General features: G+C 31.6%; 1 protein-coding gene across 2 annotated transcripts in view; it reads left to right on the forward strand.

The window, feature by feature from the left end:
- The window catches only part of LOC143226010 (apicoplast pyruvate carrier 1-like), a 74,482-nt gene extending 64,229 nt beyond the window's left edge, over positions 1–10,253 (forward strand). The window contains exon 12 of one of the 2 annotated variants that reach the window (XM_076456375.1): positions 9,983–10,253. The gene's annotated coding sequence lies outside the window, so the exon portion shown is untranslated. Of the gene's footprint in view, positions 1–126; positions 188–9,982 lie in introns of those variants that run through there. The other variant, XM_076456374.1, reaches the window with a different exon arrangement.
- The last annotated feature ends 2,293 nt before the right edge of the window (positions 10,254–12,546 follow it).

Raw genomic sequence — 12,546 nt, forward strand, 5'->3', positions numbered from 1 at the left:
AATATTGTTTGATAATGTATCTATAATTACATGTTATGGCAACGCATTTCATTCATAGAATAAATGATTAATTACTTATAATGGTTAATTTTAACGGTAACTCTAATAAAATCTGTATTTTTACAGAATTAGCACATCGCTGGAGTTTGGGCTACACTGTAAATCACTTTACATTGGTTATTTCTTCTTAAAATACTCCCATACAAAGGTATTTTCGTTCAGTGTGATGCATGAGTACTTTTGACGCTGGTACCATGGAGAAGAAATGAGTGCCACCTGGTGTAGATGACCAAGAACCACCGATGATTTATTACAAAATAAGGTGCTTCAACGATCGTAAATGGCTTCGGGATAACAAAAAGACAAAAATAAATATAAAAACCTTTGAAGTGCTTTACATAACAAAAAAAACCTTTTAAATAAAGTTTCGAATGCGAAACATGTTTGATTATTTAAATTATTACTTTAAATATCTTTCCGTTTTATCAAAATACTTCCTTCTCGGAAACTGTTATTAAAAATGTTTGTTCTTCCTTCCTCCCTAGTATCTTATACTTGATAAATTCTGATAGTAAACATTCATGAAACCGAAATATTCATCTTTAATTCTTAAGATATAATAGTATTTAATTCCATATTACTGTTGTTTTTTTAGTTTGGTTTGTTTTGAATTTCGCGTAAAGCTACACGAGGACTATCTACACTAGCCGTCCCTAATTTAACAGTGTAAAACTAGAGAGAAGGCAGCTAGTCATTACCATCCACCGCCAACTCTTGGGCTACTCTTTTATCAACGAATAGGAGGATTGACCATCACATTATAACACACCCATGGCTGAAAGGGCGAGCATCTTTGATGTGATGAGGATTCGAACCCACGGATTACGAGTCGAGTGTTTTAGCAACCTGGCCATGCCGGGCCTATTGTTTTAGTAATCAGAAAATGATTTTTAAAAGGAAATACTCAAAATTTCAATATAAGAAATATTTAGCTATAGCTCAGCATCGTTACGAACAACATTTTTTTTTTAATCACCATAAAAGCTGTACTTTACTTTTCATAGCAACCTGAGAAAACAAGTATTTATTCAGTGGAACTTTAAGTAAATCAAGGATACAAATCTTGAAATATTAATCAACGGAACGGTGCAATCAGAAAAATAAAATGTCTGTTCTCAGATTACAATTAAACAATATATATATTGATGAAGAACATTATCATGAAGAAATTATTATTCCATCTTTTTCCTTTTCAGTCCTCTAATTATCCTGAACTATAATTCTTAAAAATCTTTCAAATGAAATCTTTAAAACACGATGAAGAAAAATTCGCAAAATTTTACGAGTAAAATATCTCAAGTAAAATGTTTTCAAGGACTACTGCCAGCGGGAGTTCTAGTTTATTGTTGTTGTTTGTTTCTTTTATCAGCAGTGCCCATGCTTAAATTAGACTGTCGATTAGGCACTGAAATACTTTGAATAATGATAAGTGTAATGATTTTATTATTTCAATAGGTGTCTTTTTTTTTCTTGTATTTCTTATGCTCGAACGGTATACTTCTTGAAAGATATTTCCTCGTCGGTAAAGATGACGCATCGAACCATGAACACTGTGTAAGTAATGGTGATCATTAACCCAAAGGATCTGTGCGTGTGGGACGGCGCAATTACTCTCATCTGTCTGTTTTCTGAACGGTTACTGAATTCTACTATCGCTCCTGTGTAACCACTGCTTGGTTTTTCTGGCGCGCGTCAGTTTGCTTCGGTTCCACGTGGCTAACCGCTAAAGGGCATTGTATAATGTAGTTTCTCAAAATAAAACTATTGCTGCTGGTCGGTGGTTTCGTGAACCGCTGCCGATCTTGGTTCAGCCTGGTTTCAGTCGACTTCAGAAACTGCGTCACAGGTTGTGGAGAAAACTTTTTCTTGCTTTTCCGGTAGTGTTTTATTTTTTTATTCCCTAATTATCTGAACGTGTGCGTGGTTTACGGTACACGCTTGCCACAACGATGCATAAAGCATTCGGCAAAGCTCTGATAGGGTAGAGTTTTCAAAGGCGCCCGTCAGAAAAGTCAAATGAAACAAAGATTACAATAAGAAACGAAATAGAATCACCATTATTTGTTGAACACTTTGAATATTTTTGTGGAACGCCACCTGAGATCTAACTTAGCGATTTTCTAAATTGCATTTTTTTTTCATAACTACCTTGGGGTCTCTTAACTACAACATTCTACAGTTAAATTGTTCCTAGCATGGGTAATCACACACATTTTTCTTTTACCTCCTACCTGTTCTATAGTATTTCATTGGTTAAATATGAACTTAAATGTCGAATGACTTTCACTTGTGATTGTTGTATACTTGTGATATTTATTGTTAAAGAAAATGGCTTCGAAAAAAAATACTCCTTTGACAGCCATTTCTTTATATCAAGTTTGATAATTCGTAGAATTGCCTTGCCTTCTATGTATTGTTAGGAGATTATTTTAGTTTAAGAATTAAAAGAAATCTGCACATGTTACATCATAACGAAACGTTCCCTTTCTTCCCACTGCCCATTTTCAGAAATTTTAGTTCAGAGTTACGTATTTAAAAATTATTGAAGTGATGAAGTGTTTTGTTTTTAATAAAGCCACTGAAGCAAGTCATGTCTCCGCAAGTCATGTTTCCGCTATGTAACCACAAGAAAACGTCTATAAGTGGGGCTTTTGAACACTTAACAAACACGTGGGTTAAGATGATCAGCGTTTCAAATGAAATTCGTTTATTTCATATATTGTTATTGTTGTGTTCGTTAAAGTTTTATGTATCAGTAAGTTAATTTACATAAGAACAGAATATCTTCTGTTTTACACTTGTTTTAATTACAAGAATATTACCGTGTATCATAGTGTTAATTATATCAACTGTTTGCTGATAGTTTATGCAAAACACAAAACTGGTATCTTAAGTTCCTTTTACGCTTTAAACTGAAATCCAAATTAATTTACTTATTTAATTCATAATTATCGATGACAGCAAATCTAGCTGTTTTCGAGAAATTGGGTTATTTTAAAGTCGTTGTTTTTTGTCCAACATAGTAGATATATAATACTTAGCAAACATCATTGAAACACCAAACACCTTTTTGATTTCAATTATCCGCCAGTAACTATCATGACTTAGTTACATGGGTAGATTGGCAGGTTAGGAATGTCACAACATTTTGGATATAATGTGTTTATGTTTGTGTATTTCTACATCATATTTTATTATACAATTTTAATTTTTATGGTCCTTCTTAATTATCAAATTAACAAATACTTTTAATTAATCTGTGCATAACTATAAATCGGATGAAATTCTGAAAATGTACGATTGAAAATTAAAAAGAATATGTGTATAATAACATGCTAAAGATAACATATCCGCAATATTTACTGACAACGGGGCATTTCGCCTAATAATATATACGTAACCTGTGAGAGATTAACTCATTTGACGTTGACCACATCAATTGTAAAGGAATCAGGTTTGGTGCAGGTAAGTTATTCTTAGCACTATCAACACTCAACCTATGAAAGAAAAAACACACCTGCCAACTCAAACAATATAGTTGATTGAAGTAATTCCACGCCTCCTATTTATAAGGTGTGAGGGGAGGGAAATGCCTAATCCTATTAGTGTTACTAGGGAGGCCAGAAAATTGGAGATCAGTATCTTGATCTCGTGTTACCCCTATTGTAGTAGGGATGGTTCTCTCTTACGGACAATGCTGATTGCTATTTTTCTCATTCTAAATGGCTATTTAATCGTCTCTCCACAAGTTGTAACCTCGGATATTTTTCGTTCGACATACCATAACTCGTTAGCAATAGTGTTTATATGATATTTGTTTTGTTTATTATCTGCCAGTATAGACGTTTCTTTGAAAATGTTTGTGTAGATCTTCAAAATGGATGACCTCATCTAACTTTTCAGAGATTGAATCAAAAACATTAGTAGTTTATTTTTCTATAGAAATTATAAAATAGTAGATTTTTATATATAAACTATTACAAATGAATCATAATTTTCTTAAATCAATAAAACGAACACTTTATGCTTGCTTGTTTGTAGTTAACAACAAAGATATACAACAGGCTATCTGTGCTGTATCTACCGCGGGTATCAAAACCCAGTTCTTATTAGTCTACGTAAAGAAAATTACAGCTTTAGTTTTAGAAGGATCAGTGGTGGTAAAGATGTCAATATTTCTACCATAAATAGCACCTCATTATCATCCTTAGAAAGACTTTCTATATATTACTACCCTGTGTACAAGAACAATTATCGATTAATTAATGGATTAAACAAGCAATATAAAAAATATATACATGTTCATTTGTAAAAATACTTTTCGTTATATAGATATTCAACTTTATCTCCTATATAAGAAAAATATTAATATTCTAATAAGTTAATTGAAACAAAAATATGAGAATTTTTGTTATAAACTTTAAACTTATTAATACTTAGCAAGAAAAAGTTATTAAATGTCTCATTGGATATACTAATCTTATTAAAAGGTGTTTTTTAAATACATAATATAATTTGTATATCACAGGATAGGTCTCATTAGAAGGAAAAAAGCTAATAACGTTTTGTTTAAGTGAGTTATTTACATGACTCGCTACATTCACATGGAAAAAATATTGTCATGCTGTGTGAAATCTACTGTAGTTACTAGGAACATTCTTTTTTATTTAAAATTTTACCGGTAAGATTATTTGACTAACTCTGCTCGATTGATTTAAGCCACAAGCATAAACTTGCAAGGTTTTAGCTGGGATTTTCATATTTATAACATCTGGCTATTGCAAAGACAGTTCCGTTGTTGCATTACCCGCCGAAGATGAAAAATAAAACAACAACATTAACAAAAAGAAAGTCTTCTCAGTGGGACAGCGGTAATTCTTCGGATTTACAACGCTAAAAGTAGGGGCACAGCAGATAGTCCGATGTGGCTTTGCACACACACACACAAACGAAAGTAAAATAGACCGATATACACTTCTCACTGATAGTAGCTGAAGTAAAACATATCAGAGTTGCACAAACAGCTCAGTTCAGAAAAAAACCCTCTTAAAAAAAGAAAAAGATAAGTAGTTTTTATCAAAAGTGAAGCTGAAAATGACGCCTCTCAAAGAACAAACAATACTTTTCAGAAGCACGGTTGAAAGCAGAATATTCAATTCACCTGATAAAAACACTTCAGAGCAACACAGACAGTGGTACATTAAGTACAAATTTCTTCAGGATAATATAATAGCTCCCAGTATAGCAAAACCGAAGAACTCCTCAAAGTAACATAAGCAGTCCTTTTCAGAAGAACGAAAGAAGGCAGAAGATTCAATCCATCTACGATAAGATCAAACAAACATGTGAGGAATACAAAAAGAGGTAGACATAAATACAACCTTCTTCAGGACATTATAATAGCTCTCATCAACATTAACACTCATTAACTCTTCAGAGAAAAATGAACGTTTTTAGTCATAAAAGTAATTATAAAAAGACTTGTCCACCTAATCAAATACAGTTCTTGAAAGATGCACAAATGTAAAATAATTTCTTAGAGTAACACAAACATATCTCGTCATAAGTGGAACTGTAGACGGCAAAATGTTTCGTTTACCAAGCAAAATATATTTAACGTAACAATAACTTTCGTCAAATGTTCAACTGAAGGTGAACGAATTCGCCTAAAATATCAGAAACAGTTCTTTACACAACAACTAAAGAGAAAAAAACAAACAAACGTATCTATCAATCAAATATATCCTTAAAGTAACAGAGTATTTCATCAATAGTTCAACTGAATTTATTCAAGGCAATAAGGACATTTGTTACCAAGAGCACAACTGAGTACGGTATAAAGTTCCTCATCTGAAATTTAACATTAAAAATTCATTATATAAGATTAGATTAAAAACATTACAGAAAAACTGATAAAAACCGATAATTTTACATGTAATTATATCTTGCAAAATTTTAATCAACCGTTATATAGATTTTAAGTCTCTGCTTTTGAGTTCCATAGAACATGTACATTGAATTATTACTGGACTGATAAATTAAATAGAATGCTACCCAAGTTATACTTCAATATGTTATTATGTGGACAAGCTTCAAAAAATTATATTTCATGTTATTGCATAATTTTCTTAATTTGGATATAATGCAATACACATTATATACTGATTCACCTGTCTTATCTCTTTTGTCAACTCCGTGAGTTATAGAAAAAATTAGGGACGGCTAGCGTAAATAACCATTGAGTAGCTTTGTGTGAAATTCAAAAAACAAAACAAGCAAACAAGAGCAAGATGTACCACAATTAAATAGAATAAGTGAATATTGCCAAAAATATAGAATCAAAATAAACACAACTAGCAGTATTCACTAAGTTAACTAAACATGAAAAAGCACAACTACAGATCTATATGAACAGAGAACTACTCCAGACTACTACATCAGCAAAATTCTTAGGATTTACGCTTGACTCAAAACTTACGTGGGTAAACCACATAAATAATATTAGAACAAAAATGTGGAGAAGAACAAACTATGCTGGGAGTCTAACTGGCAAAAACAGTGGAACTGCGGCAGACAACATCATAAAAATATATAAAACATACATTAGACCCGTCATTGACTATGCAGCCCCTGCATGGATAAATGTAAGCAAAAAACTACTTCAAACAAAATTACAAACGATACAAAATACATTACTCACAACAGCTTATAAAGTACCCAGAACAACAGCATCTGAATTTATGCATAAATACTCACACGTAGAAACAATAGCAGATAGACTCCTACACAGTACAATAAACTATTTTGACAAAAATTGAAGAAAAAATGAACTGATAAGCGAACTTGACAGGTATTGTTTACATGATGATGATAGACCTAAGCACCTTTCCCCAGTGAATATATATTTTCTAAATAAATGAATAAAAGAAAAGAAGAAAAAAAAGGTCACCTATTAACTAGACTCCACGTTAGATTAGGGATTAATTACAAAACACTGAAAGGATTTTTTATGTAAACGTTTTATAGTTAATACCCAGCTGATGAAAGTGCAAATAATCTATGGAAACATAAAAGAAATGTTTTATTTGTACTAAGTGTGTGTGTATATTGTGCCTGGATATTGCCCTGAAAAGTGTCTGAGTAAGTGCGGGTAACTCTGACCATATATAAATACACTTGACAGTTGTAAAACCAAAATTTGAAGGAAGGAGGAAGAGATTAACGAAACCTGACCCTCCTGGGTAGATAAACATCAATACCCAAATACCCATACAGAGAGAGAGAGCAAGATGTGTGAATATTTGATAGAAGTACATGGAGCCTATGAAGTTAGCACTTCATAAATATTCGTGTTTCTGAGCAATAATTCTAATTTATTATTGTTCAGTAACTTAAAAAAAATCAAAATCTTGTCTGCAGTTTAAGGGAGCGAAGACGAAAGTTTGTAGCTGACATACACGAGTTTTCTCATTTTAAAAGTTTAAAATACTAAATCTAAAACAAAGCAGCCACAAGAGCATTCGAAATTTGAATTAAATAAAAATGTAGTAAACTTTTTATTTGTAAAGATGAGTTAGATCTCCATGGTTCACTGGTGTAGGTCTAAGAGAAAATCTTTCCGAAAGAAATAGTAACAATAGTGGCGTGATGAGAGAAGTGTATACATGTATACTACTTTGTTATAATTGTAAAAAAACAAACAAGCTGAAACAAAAATAAAGTAAGCAAAAAACACTGCACCAGTTGAAAAGATCCCAGGGTACAAACTATAATGTGGGATGATAAAATGTACCCTAGGGTTTGGAAGTGATGACGGAAGTAGGACTCACATTGAGTTGGGGATACACCGTCCATCATTATTAACCTCCATTCGCCAGTCTCACATAAGAAATATAAGGCTAGCAATAGATATAGAAATTAGGAGAACGAGTTGTGGGAACTCAAGACCATAACATTTCACATCTATATCACCCTTCACTGCTTGAGCAGCCACATTTCGCTCTCCTAATTTCTGTTTCAATATTTTTAATGCTAGTCTTTTATTTCTTATGTGAGACAGCGAATGAACGTTAAGTCTGATAAACGGTCAGCAATGTGGGCTCTACTTTCACAGTCATTCCGAAAACCTAGAGTACATTTTATAATCCAACATTATAATTTGTATCATGGGATTTTTTCAATTATTACAATGTTTTTGTTTAATTTATTTTTGTTTCGGCTTGTTTTTAACTTATAATAAACTAGCATAATTATTCAGAGGTGTGGATTTGCTGTTTTGAATGCAGTTCTTCCTTGTGATTTTGTTTACTTAACTTTATCAAAATGTATTAATTTTAATTAAAAATATATATATATCAAGTCTATAAACGCTGTGTTGTGTTTAAGTTAAAAAAAAACAGTCATAGAAAACTTGTCATTGTTAATGAATTTTAACTATTAACATTTTGATATTTACAGAATTGGGAACGTTATAATGTGATAGTCACTCCTACTATTCGTTGATAAAAGAGTACCCCGAGAATTGACGGTGGGTGGTGATGATGTTGTTGTTTTGAAGTAAGCACAAAGCTACACAATGGGCTATCTGTGCTCTGCCCACCAAGGGTATCGAAACCCGGCTTTTAGCGCTGTAAGTCCATAGACATACCGCTGAGCCACTGGGTAGCGGTTGGTGATGACTAGCTGTCTGTCCTCTAGCCTTACACTGCTAAATTAAGGATGGTTAGCGCAGATAACCCCGTGTAGCTTTGCGCAAAAAACAAAATGAACTAGAATTTTTCATTTTAGCTATGCTGACATATGGATTTATTTATCGTGGAAAACATTATTATATAAATTCAAACTTTAATATTGATTTACAAAAGAACACAATAAAAACTACCCTAACAAAAATTGATGACCAAGACTAGTTTTAAAGTGATTAAATCATTAGTCAGTTTGTTTTATTCCTGATATTATTACATAGAAGAACGAAGGAAATGTTAAACTTTACCGAATAAGCAAACATATTACACACGAACATAACGAAAATATTTAAATGTAATTTAGGTTTGCAACACTTTTTAAGTCTCTCAGACCTAATTTTATTTTGGGATTGAAAACATCATAAAAAATAAAATTATAAATGTAAGAATATAGTTTTTGTTCACTTAACTCATTTCGAATATAAGACCAAAATTCTCAGGGAACATAAATTCAAAACACTATGTAAAAATATGAGTCAGTACACTATTATTTTAATATATACAAAAACAAAGTGTAATTTTTCTCTTTTTGTTTTAGGAATAAATTTGACTAACTTATTTATCTGCATGAATTTCTGCCAGCCAGTTATTTATATAAATATCCCTGTACAGAAAAGATAACCTTATTTTCAACACAATATTGTTACTAATAACTTGATGTGTTTTTACAGGTTTATTTCAACTGTTTCGGATCAAAGACATCAAATCGAAGTAATTCTAAAATGTGAAAGGAAAAGGAAATATCTAAAGAACTTAAATAAGATATGATTAATGCATAACTTAGTTTTATGAATATGTCTTACTTGTTTAGTGGCTTTTCAAAACGATGGTTAGCTAGCCTAATAAATATTTATGTTTTGTAAGTCTTTTTGTTTTTTAATGCTACTTTCTTGTTAATCATCAAAATCTTTGTTTTAGTTATGAAATGGTTTAGTTTAATAATTTTACAAATGAAATTAATTTCATTTCGAATCATAAATCAACCACATATATAATTGTTTAAACAAAAGCCACTTAATAAAATACTTTACAAAATAAAATAAATCTACAGATTAGAGATTCCAGAAAATGTTTAATTTCTTACTTAAGTCAATTCTAATTTAATGAAATCATTCATTTATCATACAGGATTTAACAAACGAAAAATAGCAAAAAAGTGTGTGTGTTTTTTCTTATAGCAAAGTCCATATCAGGATATCTGCTGTGCCCACCAAAAGGAATTGAAACACTGGTTTTAGTCTTGTAAATCCGGAGAATTACCGCTGTCCCAGCGGTGGACACAACAAAGAGATATTTCTCTCTATTTTTTTTGTGTTCTTGTTCATTTCATTACAATTAATATTTAAATTATTGTTTAAACTTTAACGTAAGTGGTACATAAACTAAAGAATTGTGACTGGTTTATTGTTGCACTTATTTGGTTTCCAAAGAAATAAAATCTTTGCAGTACTTTGTGAGTAGTGCATTAGGTACTGAGTCGGTAAAATGTATTTTGTGGTTAATATTGCTGAAGTTTTCAAGAAACGTCGTGAAAGTTCTTTGAAATATTTGAAAAATTCTTTGATTAAATTATTTGCTAATCATTTCATGTATCTTTCGAATATTTAGTGGCAAGGTTACTAACTAAATTACCTATATTTCATTAACGTTATCTAATGGATTTATTAATCAATCTAAAAGATGTATAACAAAATTTCTGCTAACACTGTTTGTGGGTGTGAGCACAATCATTCCAACCTTCTCTTTAGACACGATACGTAGACATTGCTAGATTTCCATTGAACTTTACTGTTAAAGATATTTCTAGATTTTTATAGAAGTTTGTTAGGAAAAATGTTTGCTGATATTTTCACACAGCTTTCTAACTTCTCTTATAGTTTTATCAATTAATCTCTGTATACGTTTTGCGAGCCTCTGACATTATTATTTATTTATGAATCAAGAATTATTTTGAGGTCTTCAAGTGAGGAAATTAGATACTATATTCTTATTAATCACGGCAGCCTGCTAATTCATCTTTCCAAACATTCGCGAATTTCTTATGAAGTTAATATTTTATCTATTCAGATGGATCTTAAGAGCTTTTGATATACTGATGTATTAACCTATATCAGTTTGACCAAGCTCTTCGAAAGATATGTAGAAATATCCACTTGATAGGAAAATTATTATATATTTTTTTTACTTAGAACTTTATATTTATTTCCGAAATTCTCTTAGCGTTATCTTAAGCTGTAGTTGTGATATATTAATATGTACATATTTTCATAGATGTTTTATAAATACTTCTTTGGAGTAAGCACAGAATTACAAGCGCCATTAGTTAAAACTGACACGGATTTTATAACTTACAGTCCTATGTTATTTACTGCCATCAACATTAAAAGTATTAAATTGTCACAGCAACACAGAGAAACGTTTTCAAATAACAATTTAAAAATAGAAGTCAATGAGAATTTCTTAGAAGACGTTTATTGCTTCTTTGGCTGTTCAGTTTTTTCTTCTTTTTTCGAGGACAAAGTGTTTATTCTACATAGTATTGTATAATTAATCTTTGTCTGTTAGTTAAGTAAAAGTCATTTGTGTATCGTTAATTAAATCTCCAAGGTAAAATATTCGGCCAGACCCTCTAGCTATGTTGGAAACACATAAACCAGGTAAAAGGATCAGTAATGACTAAACACCTGCGTGTAGGCTTGAAGTACACTTGCGGAAGGAGTAAGCCATTTATATGCACAAAGGTTCAGACATGTTGCCGCTCTGTAACTCACAGTTGTCGTGCTCTCCAAACCCAGGAGATAATCGCCTCTCAGCAGGAAGTCAACATTATTTGGACGACTCCGTGTTTTACAGAGGGTTAAGATTGAAGCTGACCACCAGAAGAATTCTGGTGTTATCGGTCATGGCGACTTTACATGAAAATACTTCTTTCGCTAAGTGTTATAGATGTATTTTGGATTCATGCAAAAAACAACAACAACAAGAAACTCTATGGATATACATGATATTTATTGTAAAAACATCTGTGCAGATTAAAAGGTGATTTTGTCACGTAGACTAGATAATGTTTTTACTGAAACAACTTTCATCAATGTTGGCGGGTCTTTAGCACTTTTAAGTTCATAAATATTTCATTGTGAAATGATAAAAACATAATTTTGCAATGGTAGGAATTAGCGGGATTCTGTTGAAGAGGTCAAATTCACGAATGTTTGTTGACTAAGTAGATACCGTTGGTATGACAAGATTACTTTGTAGTCAAGTTAACAAATGCATAATTCCATCTCTAACCTTGCTGTAACTTGGTCCGACACCAATTGCTATTAGGATATTATACCCCACATTTACGTGAAATTACTAACTACACGGGATTTATTCCTTCCCACGTGCTTACGCCCATAATACTCGATTTTTGTGTCTTAAAACTGCGAGCGCACTTAATTTCAACAGATGAAAATAAAAGGCGGATGTAAATGTACTTTAGTAGACATTTTGTACAACAATATATTGAAACCTTATCAGAGATTTTAAAAAAAGAGCTAATGTTAGGTTGTAGAATAACATTATAAGCTTGTTTATTGAGAGTATTAAGTATGGTAAAGTTTGGCTTAACTAAACTAAAGCAAAACGTACAAAAGTTACTGTGTTAATTTATTTCTTTATCTTATATAGGCCGTACTTAGTAAAGGCTTAACTAATGTTAGGCCTAAGACAAGTTGACTTACAGACTGTCATGTCTTTG

Source organism: Tachypleus tridentatus, chromosome 9 (assembly GCF_004210375.1).
Source record: "Tachypleus tridentatus isolate NWPU-2018 chromosome 9, ASM421037v1, whole genome shotgun sequence".
Classification (NCBI taxonomy): domain Eukaryota; kingdom Metazoa; phylum Arthropoda; class Merostomata; order Xiphosura; family Limulidae; genus Tachypleus; species Tachypleus tridentatus.